The following is a 25361-nucleotide window of genomic DNA, read 5'->3' as shown; positions in this document are numbered from 1 at the left end:
ATAATGGCTCCTCCGTGTGGCTTGGCTTCCTCCTACAATGCTGACCTCCGGGTAGTCAAACTTCTTATATGGAATCTTTGGATTCCAAACACAAATATCAGAAAACAAAGTACAAACTGGGTTACCTTTGAGGATTTGGCTTCTTTGAAGTAATGGACTGTTGTTTCTACCATATTCTATTGGCCATAAATGATGTGGAAACCCGTCAAATTGGGAAGAGTACATAGATGCCACTGTCCAATTGAGTAAATGTGAAAGAATTCGTGGCAATTCTTAATTTCCACAGCATCTAAAGCACTACTATAATCATGAAAAAAGTAGCCATTACTTCCAGATGTTCTGGTTTTCCACTTTTTCTCAGGAAACTATTATTTTTCCTGCGGTAATTTAAGCATTTTAGCCCCATTTTCCTGTCATCTTTCTATGCTCTCTACCTTAATTAACCTTGGTGCCTCTCCTAACTTCCACTACGTTCTCACCTGGGGAACTACACTGAGTACTTTGATCACTATCCCATCATTTTATAAGTTCGTCTCTCCTCATCATTCCATTAATACATATTAATACAATATTTATTATTTTAGTTATAACTAATAAATAATATTTTAATTATCCTGTTGAATTCCTAAATTTCCCAGCTAACCTGCTAGCTTCCCCCATCCTTACTCTAGTGGACTTGATAAGACTTGCACTAAGACTAAACTGTCAGCTCTCCTTTCCTTCTCTTATGTTATTCATTCTCAGAGCACCAACCACCACCTCCAAGTCACAACTCTTTCTATGTCTCTGTAAAATGCTTCATAGAAGTTAATGCTCTTAATTTATATATATATATACACACACATATATATATGTGTGTGTATATATATATACACATATATATAAATTATATATATAAATATATATATTTAGAATGAGAAAAAAGAATATTTTCCCTAGTTAAACATTGGTAATTTAATAGTATACCAAATTTGCCTAGGAAAACATTGCAGTCATTCAAAATATGTGAGAAAATATAAAACATCATCCCTAGTTTCATAAAGTTAAAAACTTAAAATTCTGGAAGAAAATTATGAATTCTCTTCTGTTCTTCTGTTAATTGCTGTAACTGGACAAATGAAGCTTATGAACCAAGAAGTCAATACCACTTTCCTCAAACAATCAGTGGTTGAAGAGCCATGTTTTAAAAATCCCAGTCCATTTTGCAGACTAAAATTCTTACAAAATAATGAAGTGAGTTAATAGAAAAGTGATCATATCTTTGGATTTCAAAGCAATGCCAAATTGCTATTAAACTTTCTAAATAATTGCTCTCAAATTCTGTTCCCATTTAGTCATGGGGTGGTAATAAAGTTAGTTCACATACAAGCATGAGTCCTCACACCACACTTTCAAAACTCGAGTTCTACACAGTCCTATTGCAGGGACTTCTATAAGTGTTGAGCATTTCTTCACAAATAGGTCTTAACACTTGCCTTCCAGAATTTCACAGCCTAGTTTTATTAGAAAGTAATCATTTAAAACATGAAGAAAATAATTATCCAGGAATAAAGAAATCGCTATCCCACACTCAAATTTCTAAATAAAACTTCAGAAGGCAGTATAACTAGGAGAAAGTAAATAATGTAACAATAAAAGAAAAATAGATTTTAAATTATTACACCTGTAAAAATGAATGAAATACATCTCATAGGATAAGCCATAAGAACAAACTGATAATAATATTGGAATAATGGATTTTTTTCATTTTTATTTCACAAAATATCTGCTCTGATGAAAATAGTTTACTGAGTACTTTAATAACATCTAACAATTTTGAGTCCACAGGTTTATTTTAGAGCTTGATAAAAGCTAAATACAAATTTAAATATATAACATTTCACATTTAATTTCTTGGACTCCTAAAAGTTCACAGATCACTGATTAAGAATTCCTGATGAATTTATGAGTGAATATTTTCTTTATGTAAATTCAAAAATGATTTAACTTTCAGATTCTGAATTGTTACTTTGTTTTTAGTGGAATAGTATTTATATTTTAAATACTAAAAAAATCTTATGGACAAATCTTCAGAATAGTGAACCTATTGTGGTTTACTAACTTTTCATGGTCATATTTTTAGAATGCATTCATATAAAGGTGCTGTCATTGTAAATCACAGCAAATGGATCATAAACATGTCTCTCCAATAGTACTGTCAGGAGGATAAACCGAGTAGGTAGGTGAAGTCTTTACCTTAATGCCTAAGAATATTTAATACTCAGTATATGTTACTCATTATCATAATCGTTATTATTACCATGAGCTTGTGCTGGAAGTATAGACCCAGGCTTTAAAATCTGAGATAGCATACCAGAGAAAGAAAAAGGAAATCAACAAAAGTGAAGTAAACAAATAGAAATCATTACAGATATCAATAAAGTACTGTAGCTTAAATCATAAATTCAATCAACAAATGTATCCTTAAACTTTTCATAAGAAGGAACAGCAAACAATGGTGTCACTATTTTAAATATTACATTTTTATGAGAAAAGTAAACTTTTTCTTACATAGTAGGGCTTTCTTTCTCCAACCATTACAAATGACCTTTTCTAGCTGAATAAAAACTCCAGAAAAGTATATTGAAAAGCTTAAGATGTCTTTAACTCTAATATTGAAAATAATCACCCTTAAGAAAATACAAATCCTGTCAATGCCAAAGACAGTCCTGTAATATTGGCCCTTTTCTGGAAGCTATTCATTATATCTGAGTGGTGTTAGTCTTCTTACCCGGAAACCTGCTGATTCCTGGAATGTATCATTTGATACTATTCCAAACAGCAGCCAAAAGAGACAAAACTGAAACAGTAAGAAAATATTCGAAATATGGTAAATTTATGCTCTTAAAATTTGCCAGTAATTCCAAAGTTAATAGTCAAATCATTATGTTATTACTTAATTTAAATTACTGATAATATATCTTGCATGAAAAATTTCCTGATGTTATTAAAATAGTATATAAGATAGTATAACTAAGTGTAAGCATACTTGATGTGACAGTAAGTAAATATACATATGGCTTAGTATATTCAGGTGGGAAAATGGAAAATAATTGTAATTATTTTTATTACATATATATATAACTTATTAAGCACTACTTTATAGAAGTCATTTTTCCAACTGTTTTTCATCCTTTATCTCATTTAATCCTCCTAAGAACCCTAAAATGTAGCTAAAATTATTATTCCCATTTCACAAATAAGAAACCTGCATGTAGGAAGCTTGAGTATCGTTTAAAGTCACTCAGCTAAAGCAGTGGAAGAACTAGGATTTAAGCCTGAAGTCTGATTCCAAAACTCATATGCTTTTAAGCACTAACCATGTCGCCTTCCACAAGGAGAATGAAATTAACGACAATCCAATATGCACCAGGCAATTCATATATTTTCTCTTTTTTACAGATGAGGAAATTCACAGAAGTTAAGTTACTTTTAAGTGTTAAAGTACCAGGGTTCTTTCCCTACATCCTAGTGTTTCTCAAAGTATGTTCTATGGGCCACCCATATCGAAGTCACCAAATGTTCTCTTGAAAGATTCTGGAGCTTTAGTTCCAGAGATAAAGATTTGATACCTCTGTAGCAAGGCACTTTTAACAAGTTCCCCTGTGAATTGCTCTAGAATTCATGTGTAAATGTGTGTACGTATGTGTGTTTCTGAGAAGTTTTCTAGTTTTTCACACTTGGTATCTCCTATGAGAAAATGAGATACTCATAGAATGGCAAAAAAAAAAAAAAAAAAATAGTCTCCAAAACATGCAATGTTAATATGTGACCCTTTAATTGATTCTCAATCAGGACAAAAATAGATACTTAAATTATATCTCCTGAGGAAATGCCTTTTAATTTTTCTGATGTTAAAATGTCATTATGCAATATTTATAGAAATGAGAATAACAGGATATCCAAATATTCCTTGACTTTTGGTTTATAAATCTGAGATCTTGAATTTTAGATATATTTCTATTCTTCCATTGAAAATCTATCCTTACAATGTTGTTTACAAAATCAGAAAAGAAACAAAGCCACTTTAGGAATATATAACACTTGGCATTTATTATGTACTTGCTACAGGCCAGGCATTGTGTTAAATCTTGTGAATTAGGTAAATTATTATTTGTTTTGTTTTGTTTGTTTGTTTTTTAAGTTTTATTTAAATTCCAGTTAGTTAACATACAGTGTAATAACATCACCAAGTGATAAACTAGGTAAATTATTATTTCTGTTTTATAGATGAGGACCCTGAGGTTCAAAGAGGTTAACTAACCTGACCAAGATGATAAAAATAGTAAGTATTAGAGCTGGGATTCAAACTGAGGCCTATTGATTCCACAGGTTATGCTAGCTCCATTCTATCATCCCCAGCACAACTACCACCTCAACATAACCACCACCATCACTAACTACTACTACCACCATTATCATCACTGCCATCACCATGACGACCACCACCCCATCTTTTGCCTCAACCTGTGTTTCTGAGAAAGTCAATTTCCAGAGAACAAGTGGAGTGGTGATATTTGTGATAAGGACAGAGAGTTAAAATTCAAAATATATAGCCCAAATCTACTGAATCAGAATCTTCCATCATGGAAACTAAAAATATATACTAACACTTTCCCAGGCAATTCTTACACAAAGTAAAATGAATGACCACTGTAATATGCAACAGCACTTCCATTTATATAGAAGTATTACGATTATTAGAATAGTTCACCAAACATTGTTAAGGCTATGAAAACATAAATAGAAGGGTAAAAGAGATAATATTTTAAGTACAGATACAGTTGCTTACCCTTTTGTATTTTGTGGCGTTTGGAATAGTACACAATGACCTAGTGAAATTTTCAAGCACATATACAGTAAGACTTCAGTATAAAAAACAATTAGGTTTATAGGGAATAAATGATTGCCAAAGTACTGACATGTTTCCATAATTTAGGAAAAAGAAAGCAATGCAATATAAATTCACTTTCACAATTTTGTATTTGCACCTGCAGTTAAGGCCTGTTAATGAGAGAGCACACTTTCACATGGCACAGAAAACACTTGGATTAATAGATTTTTTTAAACCTTCCATTCCTGACATTTATTTGCATCAATATAACTACATGCCAAACCAAGCATAACATGGGAATTTTGACACTATCATACTTCATACAAGGACATTTCAAGTAAAGAAAATTTGGAAAATGATGGCAGGTGTCTACATTTCACCATCCTCTCATTACTCTCCACAGGTCCCCGGATTAGCCATTTGAAACTAATTCATTAATTACTTAATGAATTGTTCACATATGCTCAAAGATACAATGGCAAGACTGTTCACTGTAGCATTTTTTTATGCAAAGGGGAAAAAAAACATAAAAGCCACCTATTTGTCCCTTACTAAAAGAACAGAAAACAGTGGTTTATTCACACGACAGAATGTTATCAGCAATTAGAAGTCATAAACAAAATCTACATATTTTGACATTGATACATCTCAAAAAAATTTGAGTCAAAAGAGCTGCAAACATTTATACATAGTATGAATCAATTTATGTACAAAATTAAATATATGAAGGAGCACTATTTTTGGGGACTGAATTTAAGAATAAGGAAGAGAGTATCAAGAGAAAAAAGTGAGTAAGGCATTCAAGACAGCAGTCAAAACCAAAGTAAAGGAAGAGAGATACAGGATATGTGCTATATTCTGGGAATAAACAGCAGTCCTCCATAAGAAATCATCAGGAAATGAGGCTAGAAAGATATACAGTGGCCAAACTGTGAAACATTCTTATGGCTTTGCTTAGGAATTTGAAATTTACCATGTTAGAAATGGAGGGCTGGAAAAGTGAGTTAATGGGAGGGTGAAATGATCAGACCTATGCTTTAGGAAGATAACTGTGACTATCAGATGAAGAGACTGGTAACAGAATTAGGAGCCTGTTACAATAATGTAGATAAAAGATAATAAGTGACTCTCTCTGAGAAGAGAGAGAATGGCATGAATTTAAGGGTAGTTGTGGAGACCAAATTCACAGGCTTACAAACAAGTTCACAGAACTGAAGAATGAGAAAGGAAGAAAGAAGATTAAAGATAACATCAATATTTCTACTTTGAAAAAATGAGTGGGGTTTGATGGGGGAAGCAGTGTTTGCATTATCAGATCTTTCAGGAGTTGATCTCAGTAGAAGACTAGAAATGTATCCGATGTTCACAGGACATAAAGGATTATAAAATTAGATTTAAGTGATATAAAGTTGAGAATGAAGTTATCTACTTGAAAAGAAAACAGGATAGGACAGAACTCTGGCAAACATCTGTAGACTGAAATTTTAGCAACAGGAAAAGGAGAAAGAAACATCTTGGAGGACAGAAAGCAAGATCACCCAGGTGAAAGGAAACCAGGAGGACGTCTTGGTTCAGAAACAAAGGGAAGAAAACGTGTGTTTGCTAAATGTAGAAGAGACTTGCTAAATGTATCTTAAGGATCTCTCCAGACATTTTGATGGCTATCTAAGTAGATTTTTCTTTAAGAAAATACCTCAAAATTCTGATCTAACTAGTCAACAAAAATACATATATGTATGCTGATTAATGAACTCTTAAAGGTCACAGGGATGTCATAGGCTATGGTCTCATTGCAGTGTATTAAAAGTTAGGACAAATAATGCTTTATTATCTTGTTGATTCAGACATGGGAGTATAGTTTAAAGAATAATAAGGAAACCAGAAACGTACTGACAAAATGGTTTTGTAACATCACGATGTTCTAATTTTTCACTGTAACTTTTCCTTTAAAAGCTTGTCATTATAATGCTAATGAGGTAATGCATATTAAAAGACTTATAGTAAAGCAACTCTACATATGCAGTAGACAAACTTAATATGTAAAAAATTAGATTTATTCCCAATGTGGAGAGCTACTCACTATAGATGATTGCTATGAAAAGTACATTTTTTGTTATGCTATATTCCTAAAAAGTAGAGGGAAAAAGATATCTTTTATAATATTCAAAAACAAACCCTAACCAAGAAAAACAAACTTCATTAAATTGTTGGTAACATTTTTGGTTAATAATAAAGTCCTAATCTTAAGGATTCTTCATTTTAGAAAATTTTTAACATGTATTTATTACAAAATGACACATACGTTCCACTTTTGTGGGTTTTTTTACATTGATTTTTCTCAGTAAATTCCCAGATGGACAATACTGATTAATTAATAAGTAATTATAAAATAGACCTAAATGTATTATTAAAATCAAATCTATTTCCCAGCAGTTCCTAATTCAGTATTTTCAAAACAGATATTAAAAAGGAATCAAGATGGTTAGTCATGATTTGTACGTTGTTGTTTTGTTCAGTATTTAATTTAAATATTTCATTCAAATGATCCCTAGAATGCACTATTGCTTGAAACAGAACTTTGAAATTCTTTCTTAATCTAAAAAGTGCAACTAGAGAAAGAGTGTAAGTAAAACAATGAGCTTTAGACCACAATGCATTCTTCTGCAGCAGATTGAGAGCTCACATTATGCTATTTTCTCTTACTCTGATAAATTTATTCTTGACCTTGCCTATTATTACATAAGAAACCACTGCTGAGAATTGCAGTTAACACAGCCATGAAACTTTAATATCATCTTCCCTTGTTACAAGTGGTGTGATTTTCTGTCATTACCGAGATGGCTTCGATTGAGATATAAAGGCAGACGCACTGACACATCAGATAACCATATACTGTTTAAAGGACACAGAAGTAGTTTCAAAGGAGAGGAAAGAAGCTTCACAACAGGTCCCATGTCATGTCATCAATTATCGACCTGTCACACTAATGACTAAGGAAATGCAGGGAGCAGTGACAATGGGAACATTCATCTTGTTCTTCCCTGGAAAAGGTGCACCTGTGTCCCACTGCACTCTGTCTTCTGCTACCTCCTGCCTCCCTGACTTTTGTTCTCCATGACAGTGTATGTAGTCCGTGAGAATGCCGCCTATCTATCATCCTTTCTTCCTGAAAGGCACCTTGACTGCAGTTAATGACTATAATAAGACCAAACAATAGACACCATACCCCCAAGCTCTTATTTTCAGCTTCTCCGAAAATGGGCTCAAGTGAGACAAAGAAGGATCAAAAAGACTGCACTGGAAAGGCAAATATTTCTATACCATCTCACTTAATTTGCTCCTCTGCTTAATGTCATATATAGCTACCAATATTTAGACAGGAAATGTGACGAAAAAGTCATGAGATGGAATTTCTTGTGTGCATTAGACAAACAACAGCAGTATGTGGTAAGGACACACTCTATATATTTACAAATGTAGATAGGCAGGCCTTGTATTGGTAACACTTTTTATTCTGAACTGCAGCTTACCAATGCTTCCCAACATTAAAGCAATAATGTTTTTAAACAACAACAACAAAAGTGAAAAAGAGATTCTTCATAACATGGAAAAAGAAAAACTCTCTCCAGCAGTTATTGCTGCTGCTCGTACTACTACTCTCATTGCCCCTACTTCTAGAGAGACCCGCATGCACTGTAAGTTCCTCTCAAATATCTTAATTGCTGCAAAAAACAGTAGGCTGTTGTTATCTCCCATGTTACAGAGTAAGAACCTGAGTCTCAAAGAAGTGAAATTCTTTGCACAACTAGTAATTCTCAAGTCTCCTCTTTGTATCAGTATTAGGAACACCAGGGTATATAAAAATTAATACAATCTGTTTCTAACAAGTAAGAGCGTTACAGTAAAGGGACTAAACAATATAAATTATGTCTACAAATAGCTGTGGCACAAAGTAGTACTTTAATGAAAGTTTCAAGAGGGGTATAAAGATATATAGAGTAAAAAGAAAGGAATTGCAGTGCTGGATCTCATGAGAACATAGCTGAGTTTATCTGATGGAGGTCAGTATGTGCTTAGACCACCCGGAGCATGAAGAGAGTTGTCTTCTGCAGTCAGACATAATGGTGTAAGACATTAAAAAGCTGTAAAATTCATGTTAAAATCCACTGGTGGGGATGGGGAAGGCAACTTGTTACAGGGTTCTATGTGCTGCCATTTGAATTCAAGAAATCACTGCCTTTTTGAACTAATTACCTGTATATGTACCACAGATTGTGAACGTGAACCTGAGCAAAACCCTATACTGTGTACAAATACATCCAAATGCCTGAGAAGCAACTCACACTTGTGATGCTTTTCAGAAATGAGTGGATTAGAATCACTAGGTTTATTGTAAGGAAGCCTGTAGAGGGGGGAAAAAAACCCTGATGCATTCTAACAAGCACACTCAAGTCATTTACAAAGGAGAGTTATAGGAAAAAAGAAGTCAGCAATTTCACCGTTGATTTTACAAGTGTGGTTGGATAAAATCAGCTTCCAATGAACAACAGAATTTACAATTTTAAATGAAAAGGCAGGTATTTCAGCACAAACATTTTAACATGTAGTCGACTATAATGAATATTTATAGCTTCATGGTCATAAGTCAAGAGCCCTTGGGACTTTAGAAATAAATAATTCACTACTACTGGAAAGGTTTTTGGCCTTCACAACCAATAGATTTTTAAAAAATTCAAATTATGGTAACTTGAAAAAAATAAACATATATTTAATTTAAATATTTTAGTAACTGATATAAAAATATTCACTAATCTTTTCTTTGTCTAAATAGATGTGATGACTTGCTCGGGGCTTGCCTTAAAGTAACCAGAGTCTCCCATTCTTTCACGAGTCTTCATTAAACTGTCAACTGAGGCTTGTAGCCTCTGGCTTTGGTTATATTTTCTACCAGGATTCAATTAAAGAATATGAGGCTTTATATTGTTTTCTTTCCACATTGGCAGGGTCCCATAACTAAGTATGAAAAGAATTAAAGTGCAGGAACATACATGATTTTTCTATCACATTCTATCTCTTTGCTATAGTGTGTAAAACATTTCTGGCATTTTGTAATACACACACACACACACATATATGGGTGTGTATTTTTGCAACTGGTTTATCAACTGAATGAAATTTCTCATTTTGTGTTTGAAATTTGAATTTGCTTGGAAAGATGATTTAATTCATCATAAATTAAAAATGTCAAATCACAAATTTATTTAAAATGTCCATCAGGATCTAACATTGGCCCAAAGGGTTTAGCACAATTTATGCATATTTTAATGTATTCTGATTAAATCTTTAAAGTCTAGGTGAAAATAGATATTTCTGTCTGAAGTTTCTGTTAATTGAGCTAGCCATGGACTCTGATCTCTCCCTTCCCTCATCTTCTCTAATATTTATCATTCATGCCTTTTTTCTTTAATGTGAACTAGTAAAGGTCCTGTCCCACTAACCAGACTGTAAGTTCTTTGAGGGCAAAAGTGCCCTACTTTTTCATATCCCCAGTTGTATATAGGTCATTCACATAACAGAGATTCAGAAATATTATTTTTAAGAAATGATGACAATGAAAAAAAAAGAAGAAAGAGGAGCAGATGGGAAGGGTCAGAAGCAGAGATTTAGGAACTGTATTATTATAGGGATTTGAACATTCAAAATGCGATTCATAATATTTAGAAGATAGGAAACTAGGACTCTAGTTGGTTATTTTAGAGAGCTGATATAATATAGCAGCAAATTGGTCAAAATAGCTCAGACTGCTAAAGCAGTAGTCTTATTTTACTTGGGTATGTTTATTCCACATACAATTTTCCAGAGCCCAACTGAGATTTTCACACTTTAAACAGAGTAGCATAATGAAAAGGATGGTACTGAATCTTCTGCAATTAATCCCTTAAACATGTCCTGAGTTCTAGAACAAGTGAGCACTCAATTTCCCCTAACTTCAACTGATCATTTCTCTCCTTTTAACATAGTCTGCTTTAAACTGCAAAGCACTACATAGCTATTAATGACGTTATTGCCAGTGTTTTTTTTTAAATTAGTTTAAGGGTAGAATTTAGTGATTCATCAGTTTCATATAACACCCAGTGCTCATAACATTAAGTGCCCTATTTAATGCCCGTCATCCAGTTACTCCATCCCCCCACCCACCTCTCCTCCAGCAACCCTCAGTTTGTTTCCTAGAGTTAAGAGTCTCTTATGGTTTGCCTCCTCTCTGTTTCATCTTATTTTTCCTCCCCTTCCTGTATCTTCATCTGTTTTGTTTCTTAAATTCTACCTGTGAGTGAAATCACATGGTATTTGTCTTTCTCTGACTATTTTGCTTCGCATAATACCCTCTAGTTCCATCCACGTTATTGCAAATGGCAAGATTTCATTCTTATTGATGGCCGAGTCATATTCCATTGTATTATATGTACCACATCTTCTTTCATCCATTCATCTGTCTATGGACATCTGGGCTCTTTCCCTATTTTGGCTACTGTGGACATTGCTGCTATAAACATTAGGATGCATTTGGAGAGATTAACCAAAGAAGGTATTCATTCACTCTTGTATTTAAAACATGCATTTTCCCAATATTTTTAATCTAAATCCTAAAATTAAAATGTTACATAAAATAAAATTTTTGATGTATTAATAGTAATAACACATTTAGGGGAAACAGGGTACAATAGAAGAAATTTTAGTTTTACTCTCAGCACTGGCACTAACTATTATGACCTAAGGTAAAGTCATGCAATCTCTGACCTCAACTGGTCCAACTATATATTAATACCAATGAAGTCTATATTCTCCAAGGTCTATGAAATCTATTTTTCTATGATTTTATGAATTAATCATATTTATAAGCCCAGGAGCAACTTGATGAAAATTCAAGGCCTGACACCTTTATAAATAAAGTTCTAGGGCCCCACTGATCTGGTACAATTAAAGAAAAGTTTAAAAACTCTGCACTCTTTACCATTAAGAAAGAGATACACTTCATGGCAGGCCTCTTCGGACTTTGGAACAACATATTCTACATTTGAATGTGCTTCCCTACATGGCTTATAAGGCTATCTCCTTAAGTGTGCCATGAATGAGAGAAGGCTCTCCAGCTGACACCGTAGCAGGATTTTCTTCTTTGTTTTATGTCTGTGTGTGTATATACATACATATGAATACACAAATGTGTGTGTGTGTGTGTGTGTGTCCCTCCAGTTTCCTTCTAAGTACTCCCTCTGAAGTTATCTTCTTTAGACTATAGAGGTTGCAAACTCAAAAGACAACATTGACCAGACTTCTTTTCAGTGGGGTTCTGGATATAAATTGGGTCCTAGCAATTAAAAGCACACATGTGAGATGGTAGGTATATTGAAGTGAAGGCCATTATTTTGTTCTTAGCTCTGCTGGCAAACACAGTTAACATATGAGGTTTTCTGTTGCAATATTCCAAGGTCCACTCAGTAGCTTTATGTATGTTAAGTGGCAGTTATGGAGTTAGTGCAGCTTACCTACCAGCACTGCAGATTCCGGTCACTAGTTTTATGTATGTGGAGAGAAATGCATGGCAGCAGTCGCAGCATCTCTGGCGGACTGTACCATGGTGCTCTGCAATTATTTCTGGAAACCCAGATTGGAGTTCCCTCTGTTGACTTTTCCAACAACATTGTAAGCACCTTATTTTCTGATTCAAATTATTTTTTGCCAAAACAAATTTATTTCCTTTTCTACATCTGAACCTGGTATGATATACAAATATTTTAATGCTAATACTAATAAAATATAGAAAGTAGATGAAGGAAGGAAGTAAAGCAGAGAAGGAGGGAGGGGAAGAAGGGAGGAGAGACAGAATGCACTAGATTAAAAGGCAGTAAAACCCTAGTCCTGGTTTCAGCACTGCCATTAGCTCATTGGTGTGACCTTAGCCTTTCCAGATCTTAGTGCCTCAACTATAAAATGACAGCACTGAAAGATGTATGCTCAGAAGATTTCCACAAATTCTAAAATTCTATGCCTTGATAAATTAATTAAAGTTAAGTCAACAGTTGCTGTGTTGCCACCAGGATCTTGAATCCTAAAGCAAATGACTTGCTTCCCTTAGAACCAGGACAGACAAGAACCTGCATTTTTTAATTCTCTGATGATTTCTCTCATATCTCAGTAGTTTAATCAGAGAGCAAGAACAGGCAGTGCTACTTTGAACAGAGATAATTACTCATATGAACAACTTTCTGAATTAGATAGCTATTCAATTTAAATTCTTAACAAATTTAGATTAGTAGTTTTCCAGGTTTTTGTCAAAATTAAAAGTATGAGGTAATTTTTTTCCCCTAGAAGTCAATTACTGAAGCATTTTAGTCAATACAAATATTGTCCTAAAGCAATACTCCTCACAGCCAGTCAGGCACTATCTGCTCATAAACCATAAAATGCACTTTGCAACGGAAGATTGTTACCTACTTAGTAAAAATGCTTTAAAGGAATTCTAAATGGTTTGATGTATTGAAGAGTCAAGTAGTCTGACGCAACATTGACTGTTTTTTAATAACTCTACAATTTTCTTAGCAGATGATGCAGAACCAATTGTAGCTATTATAACAATTTAATTATGAAAAAACAAATGATGACTAAGTTGTAATAGCCTGACCAATTGTCTATAGTTTACAAAGCCAGACTTAATAGTTGTCTTTAATATTTTTGAGTGTGCACCTGTAGTCTTCAAAAGATAGTGTAGCAGAGACTGTTAATTGGTTTTAATATCTCAATTTTCAGCTGGGTCCCTCACTGGGGATGTGGCCATGTATCTATAGGTATTGGCTACTAACAAGTAAAGAAAATTGTTATCTGATTACAAAAGTAATTTTTGTGTCATATATGGGGGGTATTTCCTTCAAAAGGAGAAAGGATACTTTTTCCTTTTCCTCCCTCTGATATCTGGACCTTAGATGTAATATCTGGAATAGCTGTCTCGAACAAGAGGGTAAGGACCATATGGCCAAGGGTTGCTAAGGGTGAGCTGGTTGAAGCTCATTCCTGGCGACTTCATGGAGCCTCTACATAAGATCTAGATTACCTGTCTCTTACAGGAGAAAGAAGAAAGTTCTATGGTCATTTTGAGTTTTCTTTTATATGCAGCTGAGCCTACTCCTAACCAACATAGGTATTTTTAAGATTAGGAGGTTGTTTTAGTTCTCATTAAAATTGTACATAGATTTCTTAAAGAATCATGAAAAATCAACACAGATGTGCATTAGATATTGTTTCTTGTGAAAAAAGCTATACAAGTGTTTCTTCAAATTTTTGTGGATGTTCTGATTAATGTGCAGATATACTGAGAGAAAAAATAGTAAATGGAAATGCAAGATATCACAGAAAGTATATACCTCAACAAAAATATCCAAAGTTCATTTTAATCCTACATTTTTAACATATAATTTGGACCTCATACTTAGAGTGAATTACTTTTTTTCAATTTTCTAACTGGAATCACTATGAAAACATGCCAGTAATAACACATAGAGCTAATTAACAGCTGTACACTGAAGATTTGTCTGCTAACATATAGATGAAAAAACTAAAGAAAGACCCCCTTACAAGGAATAAAGTCAACACAGACATTTTCAAATGATCTATATGCAAGTAAAAAAGAATTCAAACTAAATATTTACTAATAGATTAGGTCACACATTTGAAATGTCTGGTTTCTTAATGGTACCTACTAATAATTTTTTTAAGTATAAATAATGTAATCAGCACTTACTGTGTACCAGGCAGCATACATACTTTTTCATAACCCTTAAAATATCCTATCAAGTAGATCCTATTATCATCCACATTTTCAAGATGAATCTGCGGCCACAGTTCTCAAATTCTCTGAATATGAATGAAACAGGGAGTGGGTGGATGAGCCAGTGCAGCTCTTACGTCTGTCTTACCAGAGAAGTGAACTCGTAATGACTACCTCAACAATAACAAGATATATAAAGTTTTCCCTTTATGCCTTCCTCACCTCCAAGATCATCTTGCACCTAGCTAATAAACAGTAACTGTAATCAAAACCATAATAGAAATGTGGCTTTACTGAATTTACCATATAAAGTTCCACTTACTTTATGAATTTGTAAAAATCTATGATTTGTGATTTTGCTCAAACATATATTTGCATTACTCATTATTAGGATGCTGGCATCTGCATTCCAATTCAAACTGGTTACTTCCCATTTGCCTCTGCACATCTAGTAACACAGTAACTATTATAATTGTATTTCCCGGAGAAATATAGACTCCAAGAGAAACCCATGAATGCTGATGGAAGTAAAGAGGAAGTGACAATGCCTAAAACATAATTATTCTTAACTGAAAATATCATCTTAGAAAATATACAGAATGTTAAATTGAACAACGATTCTGACATCTTAGATGAATAGGTTCATTTTATGTTTTATGGAGAAACAAGAAAAGGAAATTTATTAAAATGTTTCAGGAAGTATTCTAGCCAGTGCAAAATAGCATTTATGGGAGAAATTATATGCTATGTTAGGAATCAGTGAAGCTTGATTTTATATCCATTGTAGCTGCCTAGAATACAGTAAATTTTGTTTTCTTGAATGAAGTGACTGATATCACTAGTTTCTCTGGATATTCATAAATTGGCATTCTATGTTTAGCATTAAATTTTTAGGCTCTTTTTATGGAAAATGATAGCACATACCCTTTCCTCTGATACTAGTGAATCGGAACTGACTGTGTAAGCAATTCAGCACTGTAGGCATAACTTTTTTTTAAATCAAATCAGAAGCCAGACCTTTACTAGTTATCAACTTCGTTTTAGAAAATCAACCTATGTGTTGAAATGGCCTTATATGAGAATTATTCAAAAGAGAGTTGCTCTAATATCACTTATTGAATGTATTTGTTTTGTTTACATCCCTATTTAATTTCTTTTGTGATATAACAATGCAATCTCATAGTAATCTTCAGCCCCTTAATAATTTAGACCAATTTAGCATTTACAGACAGTGTCAGTTGCTCTAATATAATCAACCTCTAATTTGAACCAAAAAACTACTGAGTCATGAACCACTTGAGTCAAATATTATTGCTCTAAATGACCACTAATAATAAAAGGCTTGTTCATACAATATGATAGAAAATGCTCAGGATCAAATCCCCCATATCTTTATAATGTAAACATTTGTCTACTTAATGGATTTTTTCCTATAGTTTAGTGTTAATGCAGAAAGTTCATTTTACCACATTTCATGAATTATATGTCATAGTAAGCTCTCTACCAGGCATCTGAAAGAGCTGTAACTTCAAAAATATGTGATTTGTAAAAGTATATGGCCAAGAGAGTCAAAATTACAATCTCAAAAACTGAATGATTAATCCACCTCTATTATCACCATGAATTGACAGATGGAAACTATCTTGAGCATCATTTATTCATGAAGAAATACCAAATAATATTTAGATTTTCTGTTCTGAACTCTGAATTGAATAAATTGAGCACGGGTACTATTCTTATACCATTTAATTATCAATAGTTGTCCTGATAATATTTAGAGGTACTTTTTTATACAAAGACAGCTTAGAATGTTCTATAAAATGTTCCTTTCTTATTGTTGAGATTTTACTTAAGTTTCCTTTAAGTTTCTTCCAAATTTAAAATTTCTAATGCAAACTTCCATAAAACCTAAAAATAATTACAAAAATTAGATCACAAAGACAGTGATGTAATGTTGTTTTTAGCTTCCTATAATACTCACCTAGAATATTACTAAACTAATTGTCCAATACAGATATACTTTGCATAAGCACACAGAAAAATACACAAATACTATCTTATTCTCAATTTTTTGACCGAAATATCTCTCCTTACTTCCTCACTCTTAGTAGGGACAATAAAATGTCCTTACTAAAGTTAGTAACACTAACACTTACTATATGATCAGCACAATTCTAAGAACTTTAAGCATATTAAATCAGTGAACTAAGGTTGCAGAATTTAGTAACTACATCAGTAAAACTTCACAACAAACACAGAGACAGCATCATTATTATCTCCATCATCATTATCCAATGGGGAAACAGGCACAGAAACTTTAACTTGCCTAAAGCCATATAGGTTTATGTAGTGAAATATTCAGATTTGCACTCAGGAATCATAGCCTGAGTCCTTAGTAATAATCAGGACTCTTTAATGTCCCTTAAACCTACAATAAGGAAAAAACAAACAAACACTCAAAAAGAGGCAATGGACAGTGGCCACAGTAGTGGGGATGACGGCAAACTGAAGAAAACAAGATTCATTGAAAGGGGCAGCTGCTAAGTAACTCCAGCCAACTGTTTCCATAAAGAAATGTGTTGGATTGGGATTTCATCTTACCTGACTTACAGGCTAATAACTTAGTCAGTTACTATTTCCCCATGCTAGCAAAAACAATGAGGTTTCAGGGTCAGAAATAAAGAATTTTGCTACTCAAGCATAGCAGGCAGCATGATCATTAGTATATTTGTGTCAATTCTCCTTCCCGGTCACATTAGGATGGGTTTTGGTCCAAATTTAACAGGTGTAGTTCTAAACGATGCATAGAAAACATTATTTACTCTAAGGGAAGCTATTCAGTCACTGAAGATCTCTATTTTATACTCCTATAATTGCATAGATTAAGTGACATTTTCCAGAGAATTGTGTCTCATAAATCAATAAATTTCAGACTTATTTGCAATTAGTAACCTCGACAGACAGGGTACATCCTGCTATAAAAGCATTCCATAGATAAGGACTCTGCCACTGGTAAATACCACTAGTGTGACTGCAAGGATGTCTATTATTAACAAGCTTATAAGGAGATTTGACCAAGAAAAATCTTATGATCCTAATTAACAGATGCAGAAAAAGCATTTACCAAATTTTAACATCCATTCATGACAAAAAAAAAAAAAAACCCAAAACGTCTCAACAAACTAAGAATAAACAGGGAATTCTTGAACTTCATAAAGAGTGTCTACAAAAAAAACTATAGCCAACATCATACTTAATGGCGAGAAACAAGAAGTTCTTTCTTTAAGATCAGAAATAAGAGATTCATGAATGTCCACACTCATCACTCTTACTCATTATTGTACTGGAAGTCCTAGCTAATGCAAGAAAAAAGAAAAGTAAGTAAAGGTATACTGATTCACAAGGAAGAAATAACATTGCCTTTGTTGGGACATAATATAATTGTCTATGTAGAAAATCCAAAAGAATCAACAAAAAATCTTCTGAAAATAGTTAAGTGATTATAGCAAAGTTGCAAGATACAAAATTTGTATACAAAAGTCAATTGTAGGGGCGCCTGGGTGGCGGAGCGGTTAAGCGTCTGCCTTCGGCTCAGGGCGTGATCCCAGCGTTATGGGATCAAGCCCCACATCAGGCTCCTCTGCTATGAGCCTGCTTCTTCCTCTCCCACTCCCCCTGCTTGTGTTCCCTCTCTCGCTGGCTGTCTCTATCTCTGTCGAATAAATAAATAAAATCTTAAAAAATATGTATAAGATCTGTACAAAGAAAACTACAAAATTCTGATGACAGAAATAAAAAATAACATAAATAAATGGAGAAATATTCCAAGTTAATGAACAGAAAACCCTGATGTTATTAAAATGTCAATTCTTCCAAAATGATTTATAGATTCAATGCATTCTCAGTCAAAAACTCAGAAAGTTATTCTGTGGTTATCAAAAAACTGATAAAGTTTATATGGAAAGGTAAAAGACCAAGAATAGCATGCTGAAGAACAAAATTGTAGGACAAACACTACCTGACTTCAAGACTAAGTATAATGCTACAGTAATCAAGACAATATGATATTGGCAAAAAAACCAAATAGATCAGTGGACCAGAATACAGAGACCCCAAATAGACAAATATAGTCCAATGATCTTTGGCAAAAGCGAAGACAACCCAAATCATAATGAAACAAATAGACAGCAACTTACAGAAAATATATACATATTTATTATATGTATATAATATAAATATACATTATATATCAATATATATATATGTGTATATAGAGAGACAGACAGAGGCCTTACACCTTGTACAAAAATTAACTCAAAGCGGATCCCTCATTTCAATGAAAAACAAAACCTAACAACTTCTAGAAGATAATACAGGAGAAAAATCTAAAGTGACCTTGTATCTGGCAATGATTTTAGATACAACATCAATAGCACAATTCATGAAGAAAAAACTGGTAAATTGGACTTCACAAAAATTTTAAAATTCTGCTTTGTGAAAGCTACTGTTAGGAGAATGAAAAGACAAGCCACAGACTGGGAGAAAATATCTGTAAAACACATCTTATAAAACTTGTATCCAAAATATACAAAGAAACACAGCAATTTTAAAAAATTACAAAATGGGCCAAAGATCTGGACAGATACTTCACCAAAGAGATACAGATGGGAAATAAGCATGTGAAAAGATACTCAAAATCATGTCATTAGGAAATTGCAAATTCAAACAACAGTGGGATGCCATTACACACCTATTAGAATGGCTAAAATCCAAAACAATGACAAAACCAAATGCTGACAAGAATGTGGAGCAACAGGAATTCATTCATTGCTGGTGGGAATAAAAAATAGTACAGCCACTTTAGAAGTCAGTCTGGCAGTTTTTTACAAAGTTAAATATAGTCTTGCCTTATGATCCAGTAATTATACTCCTATTTACCCAAATGAGTTGAAACATGTTCACCCAAAACCTACACACAAATGTTTAGAGCAACTTCATTCATACCTGTAAAAGAAGCCAAAAGAAAGTAACCAAGATATCCTTTAATAAGAGAATGGATAAACTGTGGTACATCCATACAATAAAGATGAAGTATTATTCAGTGATAAAAAATAAATGAGCTATCAAGCCATGAAAAGAAATGGAGGAATCTAACATGTATGTTATTAAGTGAAAGAAGCCAGTCTGAAAAGCTACAAACTGTGTGATTCCAACTATATGACATTACCAAAAAGGCAAAACTATGGAGACAATAAAAAGATCAATGAATGCCAGGGAATCAAAGGAAGAGTGGAAGGGGTGAATAGGTGGAGCACAGGAATTTTATAAGGTAGTAAAACTATTCTGCACAATGTCATAATGGTAGTACAGTACGTTATGCATTTGTAAAAACCCACAGACATGTATAACACAGAACAGGGATATAAACTATGGACTTTGGTTAATAATAATGTGTCAATATTGGTTCATCAGTTATAACATATGTACCACATCTGCAAGATGTTAATAACAGCAAAAATGATGTGTAATGGGGGAGGATATATGGGAACTCTGTAATTTCAGGACAATTTTTCTGTAAACCTAAACCTGCTCTAAAACAAACAAACAAACAAACAAACAAACAAACCTATTTTTTTAAAAAAGACAAAGAACAATGCTCTGGTTGATATAGCGCATAACATACAAAACTTAAACCATATTAGATTAAATCATATGAAATTACCAATATTTAAACATTGTTGACTTACAAAATTCACAATTTTATATGGTTCAACCTGATTGTAGATAAGGTCAGATCATGAGGATTGTTTGAGAAAAAGAGTGGAAGAAAAAAGCATATTATTTATTTCAAGTAACAGTAGTCAGTACATAAGCACTCCTTCTAAGTAAAAGTCCACTGAGTGCTCTTATGCCGTGGATACAGTGTCTTTTCTGAAAATCATTAAACTAGATTATTTCAAGTTTTCTTCTCCTTGTAATATCTGTGTGTCCTCAAAAATGCTCTTCTCCTTTACTTTTTATTTTTTGCCTTTATCTTATCAAAAACATTGAATTCAAATGTCGTTGATTTTTGTGTCCCATTCATTTTTTTGCCCCACTCTATAGGATACTAAGAGTTGATTAGAAGTTCTCTGAGCATAGCTGGGCTTGTCAACCTAATCTTATGTCCAAGATGACATGGCTCAGACATTTCATTAGGAAAACCTTGATGTCAGTACTTTTAAGTTGCTTTTGTTTTTCATTTTTCTTCACAATTAATCTATTCCTCAGAGAAAAATCTTACGTTCTCCTGCCTGGAAGTCATAGACTCCTGGATGCCGACTAAGAACCAAGCTGGGAGAGGGCTGGTAGTCTCAAGATGCAATAAACAGTCACGGACTCCCACATAACTCCTCCACTTTATTTTTGGTGTTAAATCCAGTGGTTGGCAAAAATATTTTTATTTATAACTCTGATGAATTTTAAATCATAATTTTAAATTACTTTTTAGTTAACTAAGAATCTTTTTTTCTCCATTAGATGAAACACATCAGAGTGGTAAATGCATTGCACTTAGTTTTATAAATTGATATTTACTTTTTCTCTAAAATTATTTTATGTGACTAATTTTCCAAATAGAAATTTCCATTTTCCCTCAAATTACATACTCGACATTTTAATATGCTTTCTAATTTAAGTCCAGAATAAGAGAACAAATGAAAGCATATATGCAAAGTCTCAAGGTCCTGGCCTTTTCCTTCTGCCTGCCTATGTGGAATGGGAGAGGGATTTGGGGATGAAACTGCTTCTGAAAAATATCAATAATGACAAAGTCAGAACAGAAAAGGGATCTTTTGAATGATGGATGTTAACTAAACTTATTGTGGTAATGACTTCACAATAGATGTAAATCAAGCCATCACATTGTACGATTTAAACTTACACACTGCACTGATGTGTGTCAATTATTTCTCAACAAAACTGGGAAAAGGGGAATTTTTTTTCATTATGTTCAGTTAGCCAACATATAGTACATCATAAGTTTTTGCTGTGGTGTTCAATGATTCATTATTGCGTATAACACCCAGTGCTCATTTCAACAAGTGCCCTCCGGACTGGGTGATGGGAATTTTTGAATATTCTATAGCATGAGCTCATCACACACACAAAAAGAATTTGGCATATGTTCTGAAATTATTTTTTACTAAACCATTGTCTTTTTAATTATACACTTGTATTTTTTAATCCCTCATTTCAATTGCCAACACCTAGAGACTAATCTACTCATGTATCCTTCATAATACCCAGCTTACTTGTACACTATAGATGTTCAATGAAAGAATAAAATTAGAGAGCATATTCAAGAATTAAATGAGATAATGTTCCAGTACCCTTCAAGTCCCAAATTCTATGATCTAAAAGCAATCTTCATATGATATGTACATAACAATGAGGTTTTTCAAGTTAGTAGTCTACTACTTCTGGTTTTAACTTGTAATCTTTATTCAAATATTAGGATAGAATTTGAACAAATGTTCATTTAAGACCCAAATGAAGAAAAATTTTAAGAAATTTCTAAATGTTAGTTTAACTAAATTATGGCAATTATGAACTTTGAACATCTGCTTGCTTATCTGCTACTTATACCAAGTTATTCAGTAGATTATATAAAATATAATTGGAATTATAAATAGTCATCAAAGATCTTAAGTATAACTGAGTTCAATTAGGGCAAGTACACATGGAGAAAATAAATGGAGGAGGAGGAGTTAAGATGGCAGAGCAGTAGGGGGACTCTATGCTTGTTGAACACAGCCAGATAAATATCAAATCATTCTGCACACCCAAGAAATCAATCTGAGGACTGAGAGAACAAATGCACAGGTAGAGGGAGAAAAACAGCCAAATTTTGGAAGGTAGGAGCTGCAGAGAGTTGACTTGAGGGAGAAAAGAATTGCAAGGTATTTTGGAGGAAAAGGAGCCCTGATCCCAGAGAAAGGAGCAAGACAGAAAGAGAGAGAGAAAGAGAGAGAGAGAAGGAAAGCAGCATACAGGGGACTGCACAAGAAAAACTCTTCCCAGAACCTTGGACTGGGAAAAGAAGGGCTGACTATTACAAGTTTTTATAAGCAGCAGAGCTCAAAGTCTAAAATTTTAGAAGTCTGCACCATCACCGGGGTTGTGTCTGGTGGGCTTAGTGGTGCTCCTGTAGGGAAAGAAAGCAGAGGCCTGGGAGCAGACAGCATGGTCTGAGGATCCCCTGAGGTGCATGGGGAGAACTCTTCTTGGAGTACATTTGGGAGAGGTGGCATGCCTCTTAGGGGACAAAAGAAAAGATAGGCATCACTGAGTGACCCCATTAATTAGCATAGCAGCAGAGGCACCTACTGAAGTCACTAACTTGGAAGTCAGCTTTTGGCTGCACTTTACCATCAACTCCCCCATGGTTGTATGACTGCTTTTCTGTGACAAACAAACACCAGCCACAGTGCAGTGAGACCCTCCCTCAGAGGATCAGTATGGGTCTGTGCTATACACAATCCTAAAATTTGGAGCTTTGAAACCCAGCTGTGTGCCTGAGATAAAACACAGGAGTACTATCCCACCAGACAGACAGATGGCTCAGACACAGAAAGGGTGAAGACAGGCTTCTGCCAGAACCTGGGACACAAGAGGGGAGATTGTTTGCTCTTCTGAGAGGGCTTCCTGAGTAGTGGCAGGCACAAACTCCCCTTGCCAGGGATGAGAGTGCAGCGTGATGCCATTTTCCTGCAGCCCATCAAGATGGACAGACTTCAGTGAGAAACACAGTGCCCCCAGTGGGGGGCTGGTGCTACTTACACCAAGCCCCACCCCACCACACCCTGCAGGTGGCTCTTTACAAGGGCAAGTCTGCCTGAGAACCAGTAGTGCAGGCCCTTTTCCCAGAAGAACAGCACAAACTCCCTACAGGCACGAAGTCTACTGATCATAAAGTGCTGCAAAACTTTAGTTCTAAGACAGACAGGATCTAGCCTTTTCTATCAAGCAGACCAAAACACACACACCTAGTTAAAACTCACCACACACTAGACCAGGTCCAAATACTCCATGCTGCAGGCAAGGAGAAACTCTGCAGAGGACTGATCTGAGGGAAAGAGCAGCCAAAACACAACATCAGAGTGCACGCAGCATACATCAAAAAGACTTCCTGAAGCACCAGGCCCTGGACAGTATATGACCCTTCTTAATATAGGGATTACTCTCAAGAGCAAGAAACATAACAGGTTTTCCTAACACATAGACAGAGGTCTAGGCAAAATGCCAAGATGGAGGATTTCATCCAAAAAGAAAGAACTGGAAGAGGTCACAGCCAGAGATCTAATCAAAAAAATATAAGTAATATGTCTACATCAGAATGTAAAACAACAATCATAAGGATACTAGTGGACTTGAAAAAAAGCATAGAAGAAACCAGAGAGACCCTTACTGCAGAGTTAAAAAGCCTAAAAACTAGTCAGACTGAAATAAAAGAGAAGCAAAACTGACTAGATGTATTGACAACAAGGATGGTCAAAGGAGAGGATGAATCAGTGATATAGAAGATAAAATTATGGAAAATAATGAAGCTGAAAAGAAGAGGTAAAGAAAACTATTGGATCATGAATGTAGACTTGGGGAACTCAGTGACTCCATAAAGCATAATAACATTCATATCATAGGAGTCCCAGAAAAAGAAGAGAGGGAAAAAGGGGTAGAAGGTTTATTTGAGCAAATGAAAGCTGAAAATTCCCCTAATCTCGGGGAGGAAACAGACATCGAGGCACAGAGAACTCCCATCAAAATCAATAAAAGCCAGCCAACACTAAGACAAATCATAGTCAAATTCACAAAATACACATACAAGGAAAGAATCCTAAAAGCAGCAAGGGAAAAAAAAAGTCTTTAACCTACAAGGGAAGACAGATCAGGTTTGTAGCAGATCTCTCCACAAAACATTGGCAGGCCAGAAGGTAGTGAGTGGCATGATATATTCAACATGCTGAATGGGAAAAATATGCAGCCAAGAATACTTTATCCAGCAAGGCTATCATTCAGAATAGAAGTAGAGATAAAGAGTTTCTCAAACAAAAACTAAAGGAGTTCATGACCACTAAACCAGCCTGCAAGAAATATTAGATGGGACTCTTTGGGAGAAAGACCAAAGCAACAAAGACTAGGAAGGACCAGAAAATATCACCAGAAACACCAACTTTACAGGTAACACAAGGGCACTAAATTCATATGTATCAACAATCACTCTGAATGTAAATGGACTAAATGCTTCAATTGAAAGACATAGAGTATCAGAATGGATTTAAAAAAAAAAAAAAAAAAAACAAGACCCATCTATATGCTGCCTTCAAGAGACTCAGTTAAGAACTAAAGACACCTCCAGACTGAAAGTGAGGGGTTGGTGAACCATCTATCATGCTAAAGGACATCAAAGGAAAGTCACAGTAGCCATACTTACATAAGACAAACTGGATTATAAACCAAAGACTATAACAGGAGATGAATAAGGCACTGTATCATGAAGAGGTCTATCCATCAAGAAGATTGAACAATTGTAAATATTTATGCCCCCAACTTGGGAGCACCCAAATATATATCTCAAATAATAACAAACATAAAGAAATTCATTGATAATAATACAATAATAGCAGGGGG

The sequence above is a fragment of the Ursus americanus genome, chromosome 8, assembly GCF_024610735.1.
Source record: "Ursus americanus isolate L20-20 chromosome 8, mUrsAme1.1.p, whole genome shotgun sequence".
In the NCBI taxonomy this organism is placed as follows: domain Eukaryota; kingdom Metazoa; phylum Chordata; class Mammalia; order Carnivora; family Ursidae; genus Ursus; species Ursus americanus.
The sequence above is the reverse complement of the archived record's forward strand: the minus strand, read 5'-3'. Positions refer to the sequence as shown.